This window comes from Canis lupus, chromosome 22 (assembly GCF_048164855.1).
Source record: "Canis lupus baileyi chromosome 22, mCanLup2.hap1, whole genome shotgun sequence".
NCBI lineage: Eukaryota > Metazoa > Chordata > Mammalia > Carnivora > Canidae > Canis > Canis lupus.
In genome coordinates, this window is record NC_132859.1 from 27,300,584 (window position 1) to 27,327,271 (window position 26,688).

General features: G+C 34.9%; 1 protein-coding gene across 19 annotated transcripts in view; it reads right to left on the bottom strand.

The window, feature by feature from the left end:
* TBC1D5 (TBC1 domain family member 5) overlaps window positions 1-26,688 on the bottom strand; it is a 546,849-nt gene that overhangs the window by 449,959 nt on the left and 70,202 nt on the right. For 6 of the 19 annotated variants that reach the window (XM_072792899.1, XM_072792882.1, XM_072792892.1 and 3 more), the window contains one exon: window positions 23,631-23,768. The exons of the other annotated variants lie outside the window; for them this stretch is intronic. The gene's annotated coding sequence lies outside the window, so the exon portion shown is untranslated. The remainder of the gene's footprint in view (window positions 1-23,630; window positions 23,769-26,688) is intronic. 19 annotated transcript variants of the gene reach the window in all.

Here is a 26,688-nt window from a genome sequence, read left to right on the forward strand (position 1 = left end):
CCCACCATTGAGCCTTGAACAGAGAAAAGCAGCACAAACTTCAGGACAAGGCTTAGAACACCAACCATAAATGTAAATGTACAATAAGGTTTTAAAAAGTTGTTTTCCAGAGTGCACTTTATCTGAAGAACCCTGGGAATAATTTAATTGTGTCAAGATTTAGGGATTCCAATGGAAACGGGAAAGCTTTTGAAGGTCTGATCTTCATCATGATATATAAAGAGGAGATATGCTCATTCATCAGCACAAGAAGCACTTGCTCTGATAAGTAAGTGAATGTATGCACTCTATGTGGGTGTCTCACTCTACTAAAAGATATTTAAGCTAATCAATAAGTCAGATATGTTCTTAAAAATGCTAAGTGGTTGTTTATGTGTGTTAGATTTTCTGTATGGCATATTAATGTACTCTTCCTGCATGATATAGTGAACTTAGTGATGATAAATATGTGGTAGTCTGCCGCCTACATTTTCACTGACAGCAAATGGAGTGTAAAACTGGCATTGTAAACTGAAAAGAAAGAAATTAACTTCAGAGGTATGGAGCACTAGTTTCATCTTATTAATTGCTAAATCTAAACTCTGGTGGATTCACTATTAAACTAAAGACACAAGTATATATATAAATCAGCAAGTATCAAATATCTACTTAGCTTATTAAAACAAGATAAAGGATTAAAAATCATAAATTGGTCTCTGTTTAGACTGTCCAAGGAACAAATTATTCCATTTGAATACAAATTATATTTTGTGCTTTGGGAAAAATTCCAGACTACAAATTTAAGTTGAAGAATAGACATAAATGGCAATTTGGTCTTTAGATATACAAAAATACATAATTATCTTCCTCAATTAATATAGTTTTTTTTTTAAATTTTTTTTTTTTTTCATTTATTTATGATAGTCACACACACAGAGAGAGGCAGAGACACAGGCAGAGGGAGAAGCAGGCTCCATGCACCGGGAGCCTGACGTGGGATTCGATCCTGGGTCTCCAGGATCGCGCCCTGGGCCAAAGGCAGGCGCTAAACCGCTGCGCCACCCAGGGATCCCTCAATTAATATAGTTTAATAAAAATTTTCAAAAGTGTGAAATAAAAACATTCAAGTATCTACTTTATTAAAAGACAGCTGTGCTAGTAAAATTGATTCTATAACATAATAACCTGCCCCCTCCAAAAAAATCAGCAGCTGTTTAAATGAATGTAATCCCAGCTATTTTTCAGTATTAAATAAAATCTAAAGGCAGAGAGAGAAGAAAGCCTGTCTTAATTCCTCTTCTTTGCCAGGTAACAGTCTAAGGACAATATCCAGCACAAACAGCACAATCTCAGAATTCATCTACTCTCCTGTCACTGCACACTGAGGACATGAGAATGGCAGACTGCAACGACCAAAGACTAAAAGAATGATGCAAGCCATCACACTATGAAACATGTGGCTCCTTTATCCATAAATAAGGGCAAAAAACAAACCACATATACTATCCATGTTGACTTCTATCAAGTGAGCTAGAAAAACTATTTGTACCTTTGCAAAGATGTCAAAGAGAAGCAAGAGAGGAAGTAGAAAAGGAAAGAACAAATGAGATAACATTTTAAGAAAGGGAGACAGAAATTGAAGTTTGAGGTGTTAGTCCTATTTGAAATAATTCAATTGGCTACTTAGAAATTGAATGGCCATACAACTGTATCCAAACAGGGTCACTCACTCCCAAGAGTAGAAAGGTGCTGTAGAAGGCAAAATAACACACCAACCCCCTCAAAACGCCCATGTCTTAATCCCTTAAGAATCCATGAATATGTTACCTTACATGGCAAAGGGGATTTTCAAGATATGATTACAGTCATGGACCTCAACATGGAGAAATTTTCCTGGTGGGCTCAACCTAATGACAAGAGTCAGGAAAAAAAAGATGCTACAGGAGAAGAAGGGTCAGAGAGAAGCAGATGAAAAGGATTCAATATGCTATTGCTGGCTGGAAATGGAGGAAGTGGTCATGAGCCAAGATACAGCCCCTTATACAAGCTGGAAATGGCTCATGGTTTACAGGAGACAAGAAAATGGAGACCTAAGTCCTACAACCACAAAGAACTGAAGTTTACTAAAAAACTGAATGAACAGGAAATAGATTCTCTCCCATCTTGATTACAGCCTCATGAGACCCATGCTGGACTTCTGACCTACAGAACTGAGTTTAAAATTCCATGTTTAAACTACTAAGTTTGTAATAATATGCAAAGGAACAATAAAAATACAGAAGTGCTAGAAACAATTAGAGCAGAATAACAGGCATACAAAGCACTTTCCCAAGCAAATTAGGCTTATGATCACCCTGCTCAGAACTACCACCCACACGCACAATTCACCAGTACATGTTTCTGACACAGAATCATTTTATCCAACCCAGGATTCAAACCCTTATCTTAACAACAGAAAGTTTTAATCCAAGTCATTTTAAGTTAACATTTCTTAAGTAATTTCCAGGAAAGAGTCAAACCCTGTAAGAAGCTGCAAATAGTCATCACGTACTTTTTAAGACCCATAACAATTAAAACTTCATTCCACATATTAGTACATACTAGTTTCTTATATTCTGTATTATATCCTTATTTTCCTTTTTCCCAATAAGATTTTCACCACCTCTGATAACAATTCAAAAGGAAATGAAATAGGTAAAGGTTTGACAAACTCTCCTGAAACATCCCTTTCCTAAGCATGTGAAAAAACTATTCACTCTAATTTAGGCACAGAAGGTCAGAGAATAGGTTTCAATAAAAGACACAAATGTTCCACTTAGGCTGACACTTAGGCTCCTCTTTAAGATGGGGGGGGGCAGGAAATGTTCTTTATCATTGAGAAAATAGAGCTAGCAGTCTGGATAAAACAGCATTTTATCTTTCAACCCAAGTTACCTGTAAAAAGACATGTGCATTTTATTAAGCTTGAAAGAATGTAACTTTCCAGAACCATATACTTAGGAATAAAGTCTTCTAAAACTGAATATAAATGCTTCTTTTAATTCAATGTAGTCCTCACTGAATTTCATTTAAAATTAAATATAAAATTATAGGTACTATAGAAATTGGTATCCCCAACAATTCGTTTGTAGATGTGGTATGGCTCTCCTAAGACTACAAATTTCATGTTGCACTGGCCCTGGGAAGAATTAATATTATTTCAAGGAATTCAAGAGTCACTGGGTCCTAATTCCAAAGCTGTTTTAAGTCAAAAGTAATTATTGCTTAATGTCAAGAAATCTGCTAAACAACTGTAATTAGACAGAGATCAGGAGAGAGGAGCAGAGGGAGAGGGACAAGCTGACTCCTCCCTGAGCAAAGCCCATTGCAGGACTCGATCCCATGACTCTGGGATCATGACCTGAGCCAAAATCCAGACTCAGCTGCTTTAACTGACTGAGCCACCCAGGGGCCCCAAAAGGGCAAAATAATTCTTGTAGATTAATGCTTTAGTATGTGGAAATACATACAAAACCAAAAACAAATTATTACAAAAATGAGGTCATTACTATAAATTAAATATGTAACCTTGAACAGCTTTCTTACATATCAAACAGAAAGCAACTAGAAAATTTAAGAAAAAGATGACTCCACTGTTTCTACCTGAGCTACTAGAAAGATGGATCGGCCATCAACAGAAATGTAAGACTACAAGTAAAACTGGTTTGGAAGAAAAAGAACAGGAAGTCACTTTTTAACATAAAAAAGGTCAAATAACTGAGCTTTGATGCCCTCCAATTAAGTAGGTAAGAATAGGAGAAACCAATGGAGGAAAGTCAGAAGCAACCAATGGGGCAGAGAGAAGCAAGAAGGCATAATATCCTGGAAAACAATGAAGAAAGTATACCAAGGAGGACAGACTTGTATCAAATGCTAGCAACAAGTTTCAAGTAAGGACAAGGATTGACCACAGGATATAGCAATGTGGAAGTTACTGGTAACTATGATAAGGGCATATTCAGAATAGTTAGTGGTGGAGATTTTTGCCCTAACTATGATGACTCTAAGAGAGAGAATGGGAGGGAAGAATTAGAAACAGCAAGTATAGACAACAATTTGGAGAAGTTTTACTGCATAAAGGAAGAGAGAACTGGGACAAAAGGTGGCAAAAAAAAAAAAAAAAGTGGAATTAAAAAGAACGTTTTTAAGATGGGAGAAATAACAGCATGATTGCATACTGATGGGAAAGAACCATAATGAGGGAAAAATTAATGAAGCAGGAGAAAAAATTGCTTTGATCCTGTAGCATCCCTATGTGATACTTACTTTTATTGTCCCCACTGAACTGAGGGAGGCACAAAAAAGATTAAATAACTTGCCCAAGATCACACAATGAAATAAGTTGCAAGGCTCTTGATTTTAATCCCTGTATCATGCTGCCTTTCTAGGTAAAAGAGAAATCAGTCTACCAGATATTAAAATATATTATTTAAAACTACAACAAATAAAGAGTGACATAAAAATAGATTTGCCACTGGTAACAGTCTAAAATGACAGGCTCAAAGGTATGTGATAATTTAACATTTGATGGATAAAAATTTGTCAGTGAGCTGGGTTAAGCAGATCTCTCTTTCCTTTGATTCTTATACTAAATAAATGCCAAATGGATCTAAGATTTAAACATAAGAAAATCAGTAAAATAACTTAGAAATATGATAGAATATTTTTATAATCTTGGAATGCAGCCAAGTAACTAAGAATATTATTAAGTAATAAATATAACTACACCAAAATTTTTTTAAGATTTTATTTATTTATTCATGAGAGATGCAGAAAGAGAGAGAGGCAGAGACACAGGCAGAGAGAGAAGCAGGCTCCATGCAGGGGGCCCAATGTGGGACATGATCCTGGGCCAAAAGCAGAAGCCCAACCACTGAACCACCCAGGTGTGCCACTACACCAAATTTTAAAGTTCTGTATGGTGGGGGGAAAAAAAAAACAAATAAATATGAAATACAAACTTGAAAAATACTTTCATCCTATACAACTAAAAGTAAATATTCTTAATATTTAAAAAGTTTCTGAACATCAATGCAAAAATAAAGATTGTTATCCCAATAGAAAAAGGAGATTTTTTAAAATTTTTTTTCAAAAAGGACATATAACAAGTTATACAAAGAAATACAATTTTAATTTGTAAATCTCCTCCTAATTGGCAAGTATTAAAAATAGTAACAACATCCAGCACTGGAAAGAGTATGGTAATTCAAACACTATCATATACCACTGGGGAAGAACAAACTAGAGCATCTTATTTAAGACAGAAGGGCAATTTAGAAATGAATCAAAATCTGAAATATACTTAATCTTTTACTTCCACAACAATTTTACTTCTAGACTTTACCAGTCCTAAAAAGATGAATTACACAAAAATAACATATAAAGACTCTGCTTGCAATATTACTAAATGTCCATTATTAGGGAATTAATTAAGTTATGGTACATCCACAAAATGAAATTCATTAAATAGCCATTTAAAATGAGGCTGTTTCTGGGGCGCCTGGGCGGCTCAATGGTTGAGTGTCTGCCTTTGGCTCAGGTCGTGATCCTGGGGTCCTGAGATCAAGTTCCATATCAGGCTCTGCTCAGGGAGCCTGCTTCTCCCTCTGTCTCTCTGCCTTGTGTGTCTCTCATGAATAAATAAATAAAACCTTAAAAAAAAAATGATGCTGTTTCTCTATGTTGACACAGGAACTGCTAGAGTTTGTAATGCTTTTTATTTTCTTTGTCATACATTTTTGTACTACTGGTATTTTCTACAAAGGTTCATTTATCATATTTTTAATAGCTTTACTGAGATACAATGCACATATAATTCATTCAAAGCATACAATTCAAGGTTTTTATATATACACTGAGTTTGCAAGCATCACTACAATCCATTTTAGAACATTTTACCCCACCCAAAAAATAACCCCATATCCATAAGCAGTTATTCTTTATCTGCCCCAACGCCCCCCTTCTCCAGACAACCCCTAATCAATAAGCAAATTTAATTTGCCTCTTACAGACATTTCATATAGAAAAAAATCATACGATATTACTCAGCCATTAGAAACGACAAATACCCACCATTTGCTTCAACGTGGAGGGAACTGGAGGGTATTATGCTGAGTGAAGTAAGTCAATCGGAGAAGGACAAACATTATATGTTCTCATTCATTTGGGGGAATATAAATAATAGTGAAAGGGAATATAAGGGAAGGGAGAAGAAATGTGTGGGAAATATCAGAAAAGGAGACAGAACATAAAGACTCCTAACTCTGGGAAATGAACTAGGGGTGGTGGAAGGTGAGGGGGGGGGGTGAATGGGTGACGGGCACTGAGGGGGGCACTTGACGGGATGAGTACTGGGTGTTATCCTGTATGTTGGTAAATTGAACACCAATAAAAAATAAATTTATTAAAAAGAAAATCATACAAAATGTAGCCTTTACTGACTGGCTTCCATGTATGATTTTAAAGCCATTCCATTTTAGAAACAAAAAGGTAACAAAACCATCAATTCACACAATTTTCCCAATTAAAAATGAGCATATGCAAATATTAATAATTATTTATTAGCTAACACACAAAAAATGCATACCATATTCAACTAAATCTTTTCTAACAGTCTCAATATTCAAGTAAACATTACACAACAGAACTCTGAAAAAAGATAAAGAACTCTCATAATTCTATGGTTAGTAAAGAATTGAGATTAACCTTTAATATTTAATTAATACCACTTACAACTAGTTACTGCATTTTCTCAACAAGTGATAGGTAACAACAAAAAAATTCCCCAAATAATACATTAAGAATCACATGCCATAAGTACATTTACTCATATCAAGTAAATTTCTCAAGTAAATAAAAATTATTCCTACAGATCAGAATTATATATTGATGATTAAAAAGTATTCTGAGGCACAGGCTCCATTTTCTAGCTATACACACACACACAATTATATAATTATATGTGTATACATATAACTTCTTTTAATACTTATTAGCATCAAACTTATTCATCTTTTTCTTCCATCATTAGACCTATTCCTAATCTTTCCTACGTGTCTATGTGCATACTACATTACTAAGGGAGAAAAGCTAAATTGAGGGCAAGGTCGGAGTTGGGGGGGGACAGTCTGGAGAACAATTTGACAATATCTAGTAAGGTTGAATATGTGAAATGTCACTCCCTGGAGGAAGTATACACATTTACAAGACAACTGGTATATAAATGTATGTCTGCTAAGAGTTTGTTAACAGTGAAAATTTCAAGCAGCCTAAATTTTCATCAACAGAATGAGCAAATTGTGTCAGTAAACCTCTACAGTAATTATTTCCCATGATAAAACTCAATGAACATATTTTCCCATAACAGAGGTCATTTTCTGCCCATTTCTCAAATAAAACTAAAATTCTTGTTTTCTGTGGAATGGACTCACTTGGGAAATGGTTGCCTTCTGACCATCTGAGAATTTCTCGGATCACTATTCAATTAGTGATATTCAGTATAAGTTTCAAAATCTTTACCATTGTACTTTATATGACAATATAGAGGACTAAAAACACTGATTTTTCAATAACCTCACAATAGTACAACACTACATTTTACAGTCAAATTTTAGAAAACCATTTTTCAATATCATGGTTGAAATTTTACTTAAGTTCATTCAATGACATACCATAAAGCAGTGAAAAGGAATACATAATAGCTGCGTGTATCAACAAGGATAAATCTCAAACCCAAAACACTAAGAGAAAAATTTAAGTTATAAAGGATATGTATAATAAAAAAGAAGAATGGTGAAGATGCAGAGAAATAGGAAAGCTAATACCTCATTGATGAGAGTATATAATACTACAACCACTATGGAAATAGTTTAGCAGTTTCTTAAAAAGTTAAAAATAAACATATCATATGATTCAGCAATTCTCTTCTTAGGTATCCACTCAAGGGAAATGAAAACACATAGCCATACAAAGACTTGAATATAAATGTTCTTAGCTGATCTAGTCATAATAGTCAAAAACTGAAAAGAAGGTAAATATTCATGGAATGGACTGACAATAAATGTACTGCCAAAACATAATGATAATATTCACCAATAAAAAGAAATGAGCTATAGATACATGCTATAAAGTAGACATACCTCCAAAACATGCACACTGAAAAAAGTCAGATACAAGAGACCAAATATATTATTTCATTTACATGAAATATTCAGAAATGCTAAGCTATGGAGGCAGAAAACAGATTTAATGGTTGCCTACAGCAGAGGGAATGAGGATTAACAGTTAATGTGCAAGAGAGATTATATTCAAGTGATGACAATGTTCTACACCTGACTGATGATAACTGAACCTGGTAAGTTTACAAAAATCTCAATGAACTGTACATTCAAAAAGGTGAATTATATGATATGTTAAATATGGCTCAAGCTTATTTTTTAAAAAGGGATATGTATATAATAATTCCACTGATCTAAAATTTAATGAACAATATGTTACTTGGAAGAGCAGTATATAGGTGCATATACTTATACCCAACTCAGAATAAATAGCTGCTTCTTTAGAAAGAGGCAGTACAAAGGGACCAGGGATGGAACTTTAGTAATATGTTAACAACCTTATTTCTTAAAAAGTGAGAGATCAAAGCAAGGTGTGCATACACATGTCTATTCCATTATTGTCTGCACTTTTACCAAGTTTGAAATGTTTCACAATAATTTTTAAATTAGAACATAAAGGAATCCAAGGGTAGATAAACAATATAGAAACAAACATTCATATAGAGTTAATGGAGCCAGAAGTCTTTGAAATGAAAATTATAACCACAATCAATCAGATCTATAAAGTTACATTATAAATAAATCAATACTGATTAAGCAACTTCTATGCATAAGTTCATATGACATACACCAATGCATAAAACAAGGCTCCTGTATATCATGAAAGCTTAGGAAAAAAGTCTATAAATACAGAAGAAAGGGTCCAGGACTTTAAGTCAGAGGACTTGGTTTTGAGGTCTAGTTCTGGTGTTTATAAATGACAAGACTAGGAAATTTACTAAACCGTTTCCTCCAAACTTTAGTTTCCTCATGTGTGAAGTGAGGCAGTAATAGTTATATGACAGGATTGTTGTTGAGTATTATATAGACAATCAAGTGAAGCTTAAAGCTTCACTTCTGGAATGTAGGATAAGTACTCGTTAATTCCTTCCTGGTCTCAGGACTGTTGTTGGATTAAATGAGATGGATGGTCAGTGTACCTGGGTGGTGCAGTGGATTAAGCATTTGACTCTTGGTTTCAGCTCAGGTTGTGATCTCAGGGTCATGAGACTAAGCCCAGTAGTGAGCTCTGTGCTCAGTGCAGAGTCTGCTGAAGACTCTCTCTCCCTCTCCTTTTTCCCCTACCGACTGCATGGTACTGTCTTGTGTGCTCTCTCTCTCTCAAATAAATACATAAATCTTTTAAAAATAAAAGAATAAATGAGATGAATGGTAAACCACACTAGAGAAAGTGTTATATCACTACTAAAAGATTATTATACAGTATCATATCATCATTGTAGAACTAAATTTATTTAGTGGCAAACAAATAATATGTAAAAAGAATATATGATGGGGCACCTGGGTGGCTCAACCACTGAGCACCTGCCTTCAGCTCAGGTTGTGATCCCAGGATCCTGGGATTGAGTCCTACATTAGGCTTCCCATGAGGAGCCTGCTTCTCCCTCTGCCTATGTCTCTGCCTCTCTGTGTGTGTCTCTCATGAATAAATAAATAAAATCTTAAATATATATATATATTATTATTATTATTTTTATTATTATTATCATTAACTGCTACATGCAGGAAAAACTTTAAGGAAGAGGAAATGTCCTCAAAAGACAGGAAGACATTAGCTTTGTGGAAATGAGATAGAGAAGAGATCAGAGCTAAAGAAGAGAAATTACAGGTCTTCAGAACAAGTTCCTTTCTCTAAGAGACCAGATATTTAATACTATGATTCATCTGGGTTTTGAAATGCAGAGAAATATATCCTTTTATGTAGAAAGATTAAGAGTTAATAACTGCATTGTATAGTGTTTCTCTACCCTTAGCTATACCTTAGAATCACCCAGAAATGCTTTAGGAAACACTGATGTCCAGACCTCAGCCACAGCAATCCTGATTAAATCAGTCTAGAGTGGGATCCAGTCATTAATACATTTCAAATATGTAGCCAGGATGAAGACCAGTGCTCCATTCCAAAATTCTTACTCTAATCCTTAAATTATTGGCTGACTAAGCATGGACTGTATCTCCCCCATAACATATTTTTTAAGAAGTATTTTTTTTTTGGACTTAGTATTAGCATGACTAATTACAAATATCTGAAATTAGTTGAAAAGAAAAAAAATCATCTGCTCAATTTTTTTCTTTTTAAATCTGCTGAGATCCTCCAACATCAAGTATAGAACCTGGCTCATAATAGGTACTCTGTGATCATGAATGAATCAGTCTTTTCTCAATTTTGACCGTTAACTTTATGTGTCAACTTGGCTAGGTCACAAACATTCTAGATGTTTCTGTGTACTTTTTAGATGAGATTAACATTTAAATCAACAGACTTTGAATGTAGCAGATTACCCCCCTTAATATATGGGTAGCTCTCATCAAGTAAAAGCCTTAATTTAAAATAAGAAATAAAAAATAAAAAATAAAAATAAAAAAGAACTGATTCTCCCTGCAGAAGAGGTAATTCTGCCAGCAGAGAGCCTTTGGATTTAAACAGCAATACCAGCTCTTGCCTACTGGTCTACCCTGCAGATTTTGGACTTGCTAGCCTCTACAATCACATAAGCCCAATTCCTTAAAATCTCCCTCTCCTCATCACCCCCCAATATACACTCTTTACTGATTATGTTTCTCTAGAGAATCCAAACTAATACATCAACCTTATCAATGCATTGGATTTAGATTGCAAGACACAACCTATTCCTAATCCCTTTCCAAAGATAACTTCAGTATATATCCGAGGAGATTTCTCCAAAAATGAACTGTAATAGTATCTAAAAAAGGTTTCCTGATAGAATATTTCATTAAAAATGTATTGGGGGACATGGGGATCAACTTTGTTGCGCTAAATTCAAGTGTCTTTACACTTAAAAGGCTACTGAACTGTTAAACATGAAAAAAAAAAGGTACATATAGAACTTTTTTCTTAATTTTATTTTTATTTATTTATGATAGAGAGAGAGAAAGAGAGAGAGAGGCGCAGAGACACAGGCAGAGGGAGAAGCAGGCTCCATGCAGGGAGCCTGACGCGGGACTCGATCCCGGGACTCCAGGGTCGCGCCTTGGGCCAAAGGCAGGCGCGAAACTGCTGAGCCACCCAGGGATCCCCCATACAGAACTTTTGATAATCATCCTAAACTCTATTCCACCAACAGCAGGTAAGTTTCCTCACATGGAAACTCTGTAAGACAGTAAGAGCTCACTGAAACTGAGAAAACTATGAAACTGCTTTATGGCTAAGCAAGGAAGTATGCCATGAGCTGATGTCTGCAATAAGCACAGCAAAGAGGATACACTGAAGCTACGTAACTATTATCCCTGCTTTAGTCAACTCCACCCTCTACTGAGAACAAAGTTATATAAACAGCCCTCTACTTGACCAAGGTGAGGTAGCTCAGAGACGTATAATACAGGGGATATAAGGTACAGAAGTATGGGGGATTGCTGAATCCATACAATAACATAAATGCCAAATCCCACATTTCTACAAGTATATCTCCTGACTCCCTTGGACCTTATACAATTAGAACTTTCTTACTAAATCAGGCGCCATTTGGTGTAGTTAAGGTAGATAATTTATCATTTTTTAAAAATTGATTTAAGAGAAAATGTCAGAATTAGTTAACTGAATTAAGGAAAATAATTACAAATTTCCTCAAGGATCTTTTTAAATTTTGGTAGGGAATCTCAGATCTGCCAAAACATTCTATCCAAAATTTCCTCTTAATGAACTTCTTTTAAAATTTGGCGAATGTAAAATTTAGATCTTAGGGCTGAACAGGACAATGCTGTGAGAAAGAGAACTATAAAAATTTGAAGACGAAAGAAAATGTCTAAAAATAAAATAATTAAGTCACAATACCTTTTTAAGGATTTTTACAATTAAAAAAAGAACAGGTGTTAGCCATTAAAAGCTATTGTTCATTTGATTCCACCACAGTCCAAGTTAAAAATGATGTTTCTCTTTAAAGCAAATATTCATTGTGCTTTTGTAAAACATAAAGGAAATATTTTGATATTTTTTTTCTCAAAGAACTATGGTGGGAGTTTCATTATTTCTATGCCTACAATAATGTAATCAATTACATATTAAGCCCCTACTTACTATGTGAGATTCTTTTTTTTTTTTTTTTTTTTTAAGATTTTATTTATTTATTTCGACAGAGAGAGAGAGCATAAGCAGGAGAAGCGGCAGGCAGAAGTGGTCTCCCAGCTGAGCAAGGAGCCTGATGCGGGGCTCAATCTCAAGACCCTGAGATCACAACCTGAGCCCAAGGCAGATAGATGTTTAACTGTCTAAGCCACTCAGATACCCACTACATGAAATTCTTTTAAAGAAATGAAAAACTCACAGAAGCTGCAGGGTAGTCTTCCAGAAGTACAAAAATCCACACACAATCCCTGAGTAAGCGATACAATCCCACACTATATTTTACCATTCCTATGCTTCCATCTATTACTTAACAATTATTAAGAGTATGTAAATGAGAGGTACACCTGGGTGGCTCAGCAGGTTATACATCTGCCTTCACTCAGGTCGTGATCTCGGGGTCCTGGGATTTGCCCCACATTAAGGCTCCCTGCTTAGTGGACAGCCTGCTTCTTCCTCTCCCTCTGCAGCTCCCCCTGCTTCTGCTCTCTCTTGCTCAAACAAATAAATAAAATCTTTTTTTAAAAAGTATGCAAATGAAATTATCCTATGTATTAATATGCTTTATGCCACCATGAAGGAATGTTTTAAAAAATCCATCTAGGAAGACAGTTAAGGTCTTACCACTGACGTATTTTCAAGTGGGTTAATATTTTTGAGAACAAGGGTCCTATCAAGTAACCAATTACTTTTTTAAAGGGACAAATCAATACCTCCAGTCCAAGGGAATCCAATGATACTATTAAAAAATTATCCACAGGGGTGCCTGGGTGGTGCAGTCCGTTGAGCATCTGACTCCTGGTTTCCACCCAGGTCCTGATCTTACAGTCTTGAGATCAAGTCCCACCATCAGGCTCCATGCTCAGCGTAGACTCTCCTTGGGACTTTCTCTCTCCCTCTCCCTCTGCCCCTTCCCACTGTGCTCTTTCTTAAATTAAAAAAAAAAAAAAATTATCCACAAAAACACACAAACTACATTTTGTGCATCATCTACATTTTGTGTTGATGGTGGTTATGCAGTATGCACTGTGTTTAAGAACATTACTTCCAGGGCCAAAAAGCCTGGGTTTGAATCCTAGCTATAAGGTTTTAGGGGAAATTACTTAACATTCTCTGAGCCTCAGCAATGTCATCTGTAAAGCAGGGATGTAACTCCTAAAGTAGTTGGGAAGATTAAATGAGATAATCTGCATAAAATGCTTAGAACTGTATCTAGTACTTAATGCTCATTCACTTATTATTTGTTACCTACATTCCTTACCCGTTCCTCCCCTTCTCTCCCTCCCTCCTTTTCCTACTACTATTACTACCAATTCTTCTGTATTCTTTTCCTTCCAATGTAATAAGGCCACCTTTGCAATATTTCTTGGCATCTGCTTCCCAGAGCATTTTTTTTCCTTACACAGTTTGCTGGAATATTTTATTTGTGGCTGGCTCTGACTTTATGTTAATTGTGCTTTTTGTTTCCTGCAAAAATGCAGTGCCTTACTATTGCTGTATTTAGAATTGTAAATTTCAAAATCTATAAATAAAAAGTTAAAATAAATAATTTTACAGGAAGCTAGTCCTGATTATAAATGCAGACTAATGACTTTTTTCCCCCAGCAAAAGAAGAATAAAAAGAAATGATTTGAAATAGCCCAAAATCTGTTGCTTGTAAATAGTATTATATAGTATTACTTTTTTTATTGGTCCAAAATTAGGTATTATTAATTAGTGAGTAAGACCTCAATGAATTAGTTTGTATAGGTTTTAGGTTTGTTATATAAAAATCCTATAAAACTGCATTAATTTGGTTAACCATGTTTTAACATCTAAATTTTTTTATATTCATATTTTTCCAATACTACAAACTCACAACACCCTTTCATGGGCATTCTCTCATCAGAAAATTACGGCAATTAACTGAGCATGACCACTATGTTCTAGGAACAGTGCTTAGCATATTTCTAGGAGGCAACTGTTCACAGTAGATTTGAAATAAAGTTAGGCAACCTGTCCTGGTGCTAGATATAATCATATATATTATCATGTTTAGTTGATGTAATCCTCACAAACCCCGTAAGGTAGAGAGTTATTCTTAATTTCAAGATTTTATAGATGAGAAAAAAGATACTCAGAAAGACATACTGACTTGTTCAAGATCACAAAGACAGTATCTGGCAGACACAGGACCCGAACCCCCCCCCCCCCATCAACTTTCCAATCTTGGAAGATTTTAAACCAATTTTAAACCAAAATGAACTGTAACATTAAAATCACATATTTTAAATAAAGCCTATATTCCTCACTGAAAATAAATTAAAATGACAAATACTTTCTTCCACTCAGTATTAATGGTTACTTTAGACACAAAATGCAAAAGATTAAATGAGACTTTAAGCAATTTTAGTTTCCTATGGACATCCAGTAATTCTTAAGTGTGGAAAAAATTAACCTTTCCTTATCCCTCCACCCAAGTGTGCATGGCTACATCCCCATAGAGTTTAAAATAGGCTAACCAAATCTACTTTTTAAATCAGATTCATTACCTTCTACAAATGATTTTGAAAAGAAGCACTGACTAGGAGGAACATAACATACCATGACAGGGAGAAGAGGAATCAATTATTAAGCCAGCAAAAACATGACATCTTAAAAATATACCTTTGTATCAAAAAAGTTTGATGAGGTATGTATAAACAAACTATTTTAACAAGGTAAAATGAGCAGTTTTTTAACAAAGCAGAAGCTAGTAATTTCAGTACACGTATTTCAGTAAATATATTCATATGCATTACTCCAAAGGGGTTTTTAAAGTTGACTAATGACACACACTGGCATACCATTAAATTCTCCTTCTGAGGTACATAATACTCATAACTATATTTTGGAAATATTTTCTGGTTAGAGTACATTTTACAAGATTGCTAACAATTATATCCCAGAAACAGAATTCTTCACTCTCTACTCCCTAATTTCAACTTCTCAACAATTATCAACCCTCCATGGAACTTTCTGGAGGCTATGTGTGCCCTGCCATCACCAGAGTCCACTGAAATACAAAGAAACAAACCCAGGTATGGAAATGTTCAGAGCATCAGTAAACTGCCAAATATTAAATAGGAGATGCCCTTAATAGCAAGTACAGATTTGTAGAAAAGAGTTAATTCTCAAAAAAATTGACATTTTGATGGCATGGATTCTAAATGTTCAACCCTAAAGCTGCATTACTATAGACATGTGAATTTTACAGTTATTATGAAACTCTACCTTACATAATTTTCAGTATTCATTCATTCATTCATTCATTCATTCAATATTTATTTATAGCCAGGCACTATTCCACATGGAAAAAACTTTTTAAAAGTAACAGAGTCCCTGACCTCAATAAGTTTAGTTTGGTAGTGCTATCTGCCAACAGTAGGCATAAAACTTCTCTGTGTAACTAGTGGTTTTCCATATATAGATGGTGGTATTATAAATTTTTATTTAGAAAGACTATTATGTGACTCTAATGTCAAATGGATGACAGGTGACTTGCTATGTAGTTAACAAAATAAAACAGAAAATTAATTCCATAGTCCACTTCCTCCCATAGAGTTCTAACTTCATAGCTGAAACCCATCTAAAGTATGGTTTGTATAAAAAAGGACAAACTTTTAGAACACTATAAACTTTTATTTTATATCTTGGAAACATGACAATTATTATTATTATTATTTTATTATTATTATTATTGTAAAATCATTATGAACATCTCCCCCAGATACCTATTTGTTCACTTTTTAAAAAGATTTATTCATGGGAATCCCTGGGTGGCTCAGCAGTTTAGCTCCTGCCTTCAGGCCAAGGTGTGATCCTGGAGTCCCGGGATCGAGTCCAACATCGGGCTCCCTGCATGGAGCCTGCCTGCTTCTCCCTCTGTCTGTGTCTCTGCCTCTGTGTGTATGTGTCTCTCATGAATAAATAAATAAAATCTTAATAAATGTTTGTTTGTTTATTTATTTGAGAGAGAGAGAGAGCGCGCGCGCGCACGCACGAGAGCACAAGCAGGGGAAGGGGTAAAGGGAGATGGAGAAGCAGACTCCCTGCTGAGCAGGAAGCCTGATGTGGGCTCCATCCTGGGATTCCAGGATCACTATTTTTTTTTAAGATTTTATTTATTTATTCATGAGAGACACATAGAGAGAGACATAGGCAGAGGGAGAAGCAGGCTCCATATGGAGAGTCTGATATAGGACTCTATCCCAGGAAACATAGCCCAGGAATGTGATCCCAGGACTCGATTCCAGGGATCACAACCTAAGCCAAAGGCAGATGCTCAACCACCGAGCCACCCAAGTGCCCCTGGGATCATTTTCAATGTCACTTTTGGATATCACATACTTCTAATCTTCAGATTCTCTCATATACTACTAGTCCAATGACTATAGCAGAAACCAATTAACATCCTCATACAATTTATACAACCTGAGTATCTCTACAATTGTTATTAAAAATTACAGGAAATGAGATGACAAATGATGGTCAGCAACATAGTACTGAGCCCAGTTTGTTACAAGAGTCCACCCTGATTTTTATCCAAGATACTTATTTTTAAAACCAAAGACACTTCACAGGGCACCTGGCTGACTCAGCTGGTAGAGTATGTGACTCATGATCTCAGGGTCATGAGTTCAAGCCCCATATTGGGTGTAGAGTTCACTTAAAGACAAAACAAAACCAAAGACAGGAGCACCTTTACAACTTCACAGGATATGCAGAGAGCACTACAGCAGACTTCCAGAAGAATGGGTTTAAAATGTTTTACTCTGAAATAATTTTATGCTTATAGAATTTTATGCTTGTAATAACAGTAGAGTTCCCACATACTGTTAACATGGGTTCCCCCAACGTTAACATCCATAACTACAGTACGATATTAAAACATAAAATTAACATCGGTTCTATACTAAATTACTCAAAAGTTTTCCAGCTGTCCACTAATGCTCTTTTCTTTCTTCTATTTTGTTTTTCCCAACTTTTTTCTATTCCAGGATCCTATCCAAGATCCTATCACATAGTCTTCAACAATCTGTGATAATTCCTTATCTTTCGTAACAATGATACTTTTGAAAAATACTGATTATTTTTTAAAACATGCCTCAATGTGGGTTTGTCTAATGTTTTTTCTAGGATTAGACTGAGGTTATGTACATTTTTGGCAATAATATTATATAAAACAATGCTGTGTCCTCTTATCAGATATTAGCATGTCTTCTTATTGGTGATGCCAGCCTAGATCACTTGGTGTGTGCCAGCTTTCTCCACTGCAAAGTTACTATTTTTCCCTTTGCGATTATTGAACATCTTGGAGAAATACTTTTAGATTATGCAAATATTGTTTCTCCTCAAACTTGCACCCTTTTTTTTTTGACATTCATTGCTATCAATGAATGCATCTATATCTATATATAGATCTATATCCTGCCTACAAAAACTACTATTATGCTGCTTGCTTCATGGTAGTTTGCTATTACCTGGAGTCCTTCCATGTTTATTAATTATAATTCAGAAGACAGTTGTTTATATCAAATACCAAGGTCTCAATAAACCATCAAAAACAAAAACAAAAAACCCAAACCAAAAACAGTAAGTATAATGGACAACAGTATTTCATCTTGAGCTATAATGACCTTAACTCCCCAAATTAGATGTCTAGCAGTTCCTCTTTGAAGGATCTGTATCTAAGTTGTTAATGACATCTGTCAGCAGCTGTAGTGTTTTGTTTTATATAATTGTAGCCTCATTTTTTATTGCAAGTAATGCATCATGATGCATATTTAAGGTTTTCCAAATAAAGAGTCTTGAGCAATCTATTTTAAAGTAGCTAATACCACAGCACATTTGAGGCTAAGGGGTAAGCATTCCTTCAGAACCAAAACAATGAGGACAGCAAATATTCTGCCCCTGAAAATCTAATCTCATTCCTCAACCTGAAATCTCACCACATGAGCATAAAATTACAGTGGTAAGGAGAGATTTCTTAGAATGGTGAATTTCAAAGCACCACCTTTCAAGACTCTTATTTCTATGACAGGATTAGGATCTGCAAACATGAAATATAACCTTATTCACTTATCTTTCACAAAAGGAAAACCCATCAATCTAATGCTAAAAGGCTTCAAGCTTATTTCTAAATATTAAAAAAAAAATGCCTTATTTACCAAAACTTTATTCTTCTTGTTTGTTCATCAAATACTGCAATCTTACATTGAGGTAAAAAAATGTCAACCAATTATTGTGTAAGAGAAGTTCTACTTTTTAAATCTAAAGACCCTATTATACACAGAATTATTTTAATAGGCAACTGAATACACTACTGTGTATTACCAAGTATATTCGACCATTATAAGCATACCCCTTTAAATCGAATTCTTCAAACGAAAACCCTAGTAAACTTAAAATTAACACAGTGGCATATAGCAAATACTCTAAGTGTTTTTTAGTAAATAACTCGGTGATGAACAATACATAACAATGGTCCATAATTCCTTCTGGATTACATCCATTGCAGGCTAAGAGTTCAAGCATACCACTTCCTCTGCACATTCAGAAATCCATTCGTTTTAGTTATTTCTTAAGAAAAGACGTTAAAATGACTTAGAATATAATCTAAATGACATGGAAATAACATTCTTGAAGTTTATCACCCCAAAACTACAATATATTTGTAAAGGATATCAAGTCATTTTTTAAAGTGATTTATTTTCATAATGGATATCTAGGTGATAAAAATAGATGAGAAAACAGGAAATCCCACTCATATTTCTAAACTTACAAATTACTGCCATGATGAGTCCTGGAAACTATTGCAGGATCATAGTTGTAGGATTTATGTTGACTTCATTTCTGGTTGCAAGCCTTAATATATTAAAAACAAACAAACAAAACAAAACAAAAAAAACCTTGGTCTAAAGCATGGCCATGAGCAAGATTTTATTTGAAAGTCTCTTGACTATTGCTAGGAGTACTGGATAAGTCATGGTGGTCATTTTCTGACAGTTGCATAGAGAGCTTACAAGGTACCTAAATTTCTATTTCCATATTATTTCAAAATAAAAATTACTTTAATATAGGATATTGCTAGTTTATGCTTTAAAACACTACTTTGTATTACTGGAAATGTATTTTAGACTGGAGTGGAGAAAGGAAATTGGCTAGCACTGGTAAATCTATGCTTAGGAGAAAGAAAACTGCAGCAAACCACTTCATCTTTTATCAGATCCCAAATGACCAGAGGATAATTCTAACCAGCAGGGGGAGATAAGGAGGGCAATAGTAAGACAAAGAACAGGCTACAGGCAAGAAAAGCAGTTATAATTATAGCTGAGAACACGGAATTTGTTAAAGGAAGTCTACTGTATAATTATATTTGAAAATTTAGCAAGATGCCCAGAGGCTGACTCGCAGCTGTCAGGAACTGGTAACTCTACTTCTGTTCATGCAGCGGCCACTTCAGCTAGTAAATCCACTATCCAGACATTACTAGAACTGACATTTGGAGTAAAGGGATAAATCCCCTCATAAGACACTTTTTTTCTATAATGGATGAAGGCATCCACTTCAACAAAGTAACCTTTTCTCTTTAGCTTCCTTTTTAGACTTAGCTCTCCTCCATCTTCTCTCCCTCAGAGAACCCAACTATCTCATAACAAATTATCCAGATGCAAATCTCTCCCCTGAATTCTGACTATCATGAACAAAGCTATTGCATACAATTCCAAATCAGCAGGTTTACAACAAAATTCATTTCCCTCCACTCTCACCTTGCTTGGAAACTGTCTTCCAATGGTACCAGCATTCTCTCAGGTAAGCAGGGAAACCCAAGATTTACCTTTGCTGTGTCTTTCCTGACCTCCTACCCTATATTAATTCATCAAGTTCTTTATTAATTTTTCAGTGAAATTCTCTCATCAATGAAAGATATGTTGAAGTCCTAAATCTCACAGCACAGCATGTGACCTTTCTTGGAAATAGGGTCTTGATAGAGGAAATCAAGTTAAAACGAGGTCATTGGGATCCCTGGGTGGTGCAGCGGTTTGGCGCCTGCCTTTGGCCCAGGGCTTGATCCTGGAGACCCGGGATCGAATCCCACATTGGGCTCCCGGTGCATGGAGCCTGCTTCTCCCTCTGCCTGTGTCTCTGCCTCTCTCTCTCTCTCTCTCTCTTTCTCTCTGTGACTATCATAAATAAATAAAAATTAAAAAAAAAAAAACGAGGTCATTAAGGTAGGTCCTAATTCAATATGACTGGTGTCTTTATAAAAACTGGAGATTTGGACACAGAAACAGACACTCAGAGAGGGAAGATTACCTGAAGACACACAGAGGAAACATGGCCATCTAATGGGAATGATGTATCTATAAGACAAAGAACACCGAAGACTGCTGGCAAACACCAGAAGCCAAAAGACACAAGAAAGAACTCCCCTCTAGAGCAGTCTGAGAGAGCACGGTCTGCCAACTTCTTGAGTTTGGACTTTGAGCCTCTAGAACTGTGGCAATAAATTTCTACGGTTTTAAGCCTCCTGTTTTCGGGATTGTGTTACTAAAGCCCTGAGAAAGTAACTCAACAACCCAGAAACAATTTGAACCCAGTTATCTAAACCCTGTACCACCAAACCTGTGCCTGATCTCTGAATACTACATCCCCACACGTGCAGCTGGCCATGGCAATTATTTTGTACCATTCTTGCTCACACTCAATTACTGAGGCCTGCTTCCTAAGTGTTTCAGAGATATGTAAAGCAAGGTAAAGGAAATAAGAGAGGCTGGAAGTAGAGAAAAGAGCAAGATTATTTTAGTTAATGTACTCAGAGAAGACCTAACAAGGTGATATTTAAGAAGAGATCTGAAGGAATTGAGGAAATAATAAGCCTTATGGACACCTAAGGGAAGGGTTCCCCCCGCCCCCCCCCCCAAAAAAAGGAAGAGCAACAGCAAAGACCCTATATGGGGCAGACCTACAGTGTTTAAGGAACATCACTGAGGCCACTGTGACTGCAATAGGGGAAAGGAAGAGAATGAGAACAGATGAGGTTTTAGAAAGTCAAACTGTATATGGCCTTGAACAAAGCTCATTGTAAGATTTTAGAAATCAATGAGCAAAAAAGTGGAATTTTTGAGTAACCTGATTCATTATAAAAGAATCACTTTGGTTTTATGTAGAGAACAAACTTGTTGGGGAGGAGTATAGTATAAAAAGGCATCAGTTAAGACGCTCCTAGGAGTTCCAGATGAGACGGAGTGGTGGCTTGGAATGCATCAGAGATGGTAGACATGGCTAGATTCAGGGCAACCTTCTTGGGTCCCCTTCCTCTTTGGGAGCTATGTAGTTTCACTAAATAAACTTTCCTTTACTATCACTCAATAAACTTTGCTTTGCTGCCCAGCCCCCCTCCCCTACCCCCCAAAAAAGAAGAAATGGCTGGATTCTGATAATTATGATGAATATATGCATATGATTAAATAAGCCATCTTTTAAATTTATCAGCTTAATTTTAAAAGTAATATAACAACACCATAATTTCAAGTAGGTAAAACTGATTTTTACTTCTTCTCTCCTACTCATAAGGAAAAATACACAAGAAAGATAGAAGAGGAGAGAACATTCTAGACAAGCCAAATAGATATCCTTAAAAGAAAGAAAACAGTATGTCACACTTTTGAATTTAGTTCCATGACTCCAAAGCAAGGCTTTCACACAGTAGCTCTGTATTTATGAAAGCACTCTCTTCTTTTCACCTGGTTTAAAGTTGCTGAAGGAATTTTATTCCCTTTATACAAAGGGATCATCTTTAATGCATGCTACCCACTGATGTAAGTCTAAAGTCTTAGATGGTGGCTTAATGTGCAAAGTGGTGAATGTTAAAATGGTGACTTTGGGTATGGCATCTCTGAGCATTTAAACTTCATTATAGAAGTTTTAACTAAAGAAACAAGCATTCAGATTTTATACTGTGTTCACACATGAAAATTAATTCATTTTATTAGAGTACTCCTAATACTATCAGATCAATTCAATCACTTGCTAACAAACAACAACATGGCAACATTACTATTATTAGGATCACTGCATATACTTTTCCTTGGTAATTAAAAAAAAAAATCAAGAACTTTTTATATCCCTTTTTCAAAAATTAGTTGAAGTTCAATTATTCTTAAAAGTGAACTCTCGGATTTGAATTGAAAAATATTTTTTAGTCTTTTTATTGAAATATAATTGACATATAATACTTTATTACTTTCAGGTGTAGAACATAATGATTCAATATTTGTATATATTACAAAATGATTATCTGACTAAGCCTAGCTAATATCCATCATCATACAGTTACAATTTTTTCTTATGAGGAAAACTTTTAAGATCTACTCTCTTAACAACTTTCAAATACACAATACAGTATTACTAAGTATAGTTACCCAGCTATACCTAAAGAATCTTTAAATATTCAGGAATATTTTTATTTAAAAATTAAACACTCAAATAATTAGTCCATTTCCAAATCAAAAAGAATGAGTTTCCAAAAACAGAAAAGAAGATGTTTACAATATATGGCTTTATCATCAATGAGCATCTGAGAATACAGACAATCCAAGTCCTGAATGTGGAGTCCAATGTTTAACTGCCAATCACCCAGCTGCCCAAATCTCAGCAATAGCTTGAGGCAGAGTTTCACAACAAATAACACCACAAACCATTAGACAACTATCAGAGGACCCAGAAGTGAAGGTGAAGAGAGAAAAAAATGAACAAAGAAACAAAGGTATTAAGAAGTCAAATAATCTGGTTCCCCTAGCCTATATACTAGAAATGGCACGACATTAGTCCAAGAGACACATGCTACCATTTATCCTTCACAGGTATCTCTCTACCATAAGTTATATCACCAGACCTATAAGTCTAGGTGCTCCTAGTAATGATTTTTGAGACTTAGTAACAAAACAAAAAGTTTATGTGGCTTCAAGTTGTTTTCAAATACTATGTCCATTAATTTACTTTTTCCACAAAAATTCCATAATTACCCTCTTCACCTCAATAAAGACCAGTAGGCTAACAGGATTAGCGTCAATATCAGATGTCTTTTGTTGAATCAGGAGTAGACCATGAGTTTTATTCTAGAGTTTTTTAACGCCCAAGCAGGCCAAAAATGCCAGAGTTAAAACTCTTACCAAAACCAGAAGTTCAAGGTCCCTTTGACTCTGTCTGAAAGCTTCAGGTCCGCCAGAACTTATTTGAAGGGTAAAGGCAGATTTCCTGGGTCAACAGAGTTTCAGCATAAAAGAGTGGTCTTTTTGGAACAAGAGGACCTGGAGAACAAAGATTTTATCTTAACCCAATGAAGAACAACCAACTCTTATTTGGTGGAAATATGTTCAGAGACTATACACCAGGTTCTCACTCAAGATTAAGTAAAACTGGTCTAAAGAACAGTCTTTATGGATCTGATCTATTCTCCAATAAAGGACTTTCTTTCTCATTTGCCATTTTATTAACAGATTTGTAGTAGAATTATCAACCCTTTCTCTATCTGCTATATGGAAAAGTATAAAGCATTTTTATTTTATTATTTTTTAAAGATTTTATTTATTTATTCATGAGAGACACAGAGAGACAGAGACATAGGCAGAGGGAGAAGCAGGCTCCCTGTAGGGAGCCTGATGCGAGACTCAATCCCAGGACCCCAGGATCACAACCTGAATCAAAGATGCTGAACCACTGAACCACCCAGGTGCCCCTAAAGCATTTTTAAAAATCAATACTACACTATGCTTATCATAAGAAAATGAAAATGAATTACAAAAAAGGTTCAAAACTACATTAAAAAAATCTCAAATGTGCAATGAGAAAATATTTAAAAGTATAAAAAGGCTCCTTAAGCTGTTCTTCAAGTATTTATTATAGATGTTTCCTTAAACTAGTGAAATTCTTTTTTTTTTTTTAAGTGAAATTCTTCTATGGTGGGAAATAAACTGTCCAAAATAAGGACAAATCAATACAACATCAACTGATAATACAAAGCATACAACAAATTCACGGACTCTAGCAGCATATCTTATTATCATTTTAAATGGGAAAAACAGATAAATTCCATCAACAATCAAATCCAGAAATACATAGCTTAATCAGAATGACAAATACTCTCGGGTTTTAAAACTGATGTATATATAAAATCTATGAAGTACTTTTGCTTTGGATTTTGTGTTACCATATTATTCTATAACAAAATTAGATTTATTTAATCAAATGAAAAACAAAAGAGTTAAAAATATCTGAACCAGAAAGTTTGTTGGAACTACCATATGATCCAGCAATTCAACAAATACATATAATGCATGTTCCCAGCAGCACTATTCACAATAACCAAGAAACAAAAACAGCCCAAATGTCCACCAATGGATGAACAGATAAACACACTGTGGTATATACATACAACGAAATATTATTTAGCCATTAAAAGAAAAATGGTACTGATAAACGCTAAAATGTGGACAAATCCTGAAAACATTATGCTAAGTGAAGCCAGAAACAGAAACAAAAGAATACTTACTGAATGATTCCATTTATATGAATTATACAGAATAAGTAAATCCACAGAGACAGATGTGGGTGGGAAAGGGTTTGAGGATGGAGCAAATTGGGAGTAACTGATTAATGGGTACAGGTATCCTTTTGGAGTGATCAAAACATTTTGGAACTAGATATAGGTAGGTGATGGTTATATAACACTGTCAATGTACCAAATGTCACTGAATTATTTACTTCAAAATCGTTAATTTTATGTTATGTTACTCTCCCCTGAATTTAAGATAAACAAACAATGAAGCAGCCATATTACTAGTAATAAAACCTCATGTACCACTGATACCATATATTGAGCATATCAAAGAACATCATATCTGTTGTATTCTTCCCAATAATGCATACCCTCAATCTGATCATACGAAAACCTCCCACAAGCCCAAATTGAGGGATATACTAAAACATAACTGACTAGTACTCTTCATAAGTGTCAAGGTCAAGAGAAAGAAGAGTAAAGAACTATTACACATTGTTGAGGGACTAACAAGATTCGACAACTAAATGAAATGTGGGTTCCAAGACTAGATCTTGAAACAGAAAAAGGAATTAGTGGAAAAACTGGTAAAACCTATATAAAATCAGTAACTTAGTTAATAGTACTGTACCAATGTTAATTTCTTTACTATTGGAAATTATGCTATGGTTATGTAAAGTGTAAAGTATGTTATGTAAAGTACTTTTTACCCAGCTTCCCCTGGTTTTGTAGGTTTTGTAACTGCTGCAAGTCTTACATATTTCAAAGAATAAAAGGAAGGAAAAAAGAAATAAAGGGAGGGAAGAGAGAAGTCCACCAACCAACTTCACTTCATGAACATACTTATTAGGAAAATGTTCAAACAAATTAACTGAATGAGACATAGAGGGGTTATTCTAATGGCAAAACTTAGTTCACAAGATCTGCCATCTGCTTAACAGATAATGCACTCATTTTGGAAGGATGGAGTAAATTCTTCAGTTAAGTCACAATAATTAAATCTTACAAACCAGGATAAGTGGGAAACTGAGTGGGGAAAAATTAGAGAGGAAGACAAACCATGAGAGACTCCTAACTCTGGGAAACAAAAGGTTGCAGAAGGGGAGGTAGGCAGAGGGATGAGGTAACTGGGTGACAGGCATTAAGGAGGGCAACGTGATGTGACAAACACTGGGTGTCATACTATATGTTGGCAAACTGAACTGAAATAAAATAAAATTTTAAAAAAGAAATCAAGATTTAATTTAAAAAATTAAAAATTTAACTAGTACTAACATTTTCAACATAAAAATTCAAAGTTAAAACACCCAAAGTCCAAGGGAAATATTAAAAGAAAACATGGTTGTTATTCCTATAGGTTACAGCTACATTGTAAATTTAATACTGAAGTGAAGAAGGCATATTTATTGTAGCAGAATGAACAGAACACAGGACTTAAATCAGTTTAATAATTTAATCAGATTTCATTTTACTTTAAATCTGTAGCCTTCTCTTTAGATACACTGTAATACAAAAGATTAAAGAGATTTTGATATATAATTAACTTAAATCAGTTTGGACATAACACTCCTAGTTGTCATACCATTATGTAGGAGGTATGTTCCTATTAAAAATAATTCCCTTGAAAAAGAATACAGTGACCAAAAGGACCAATTTTTTAAAATAAAACTACT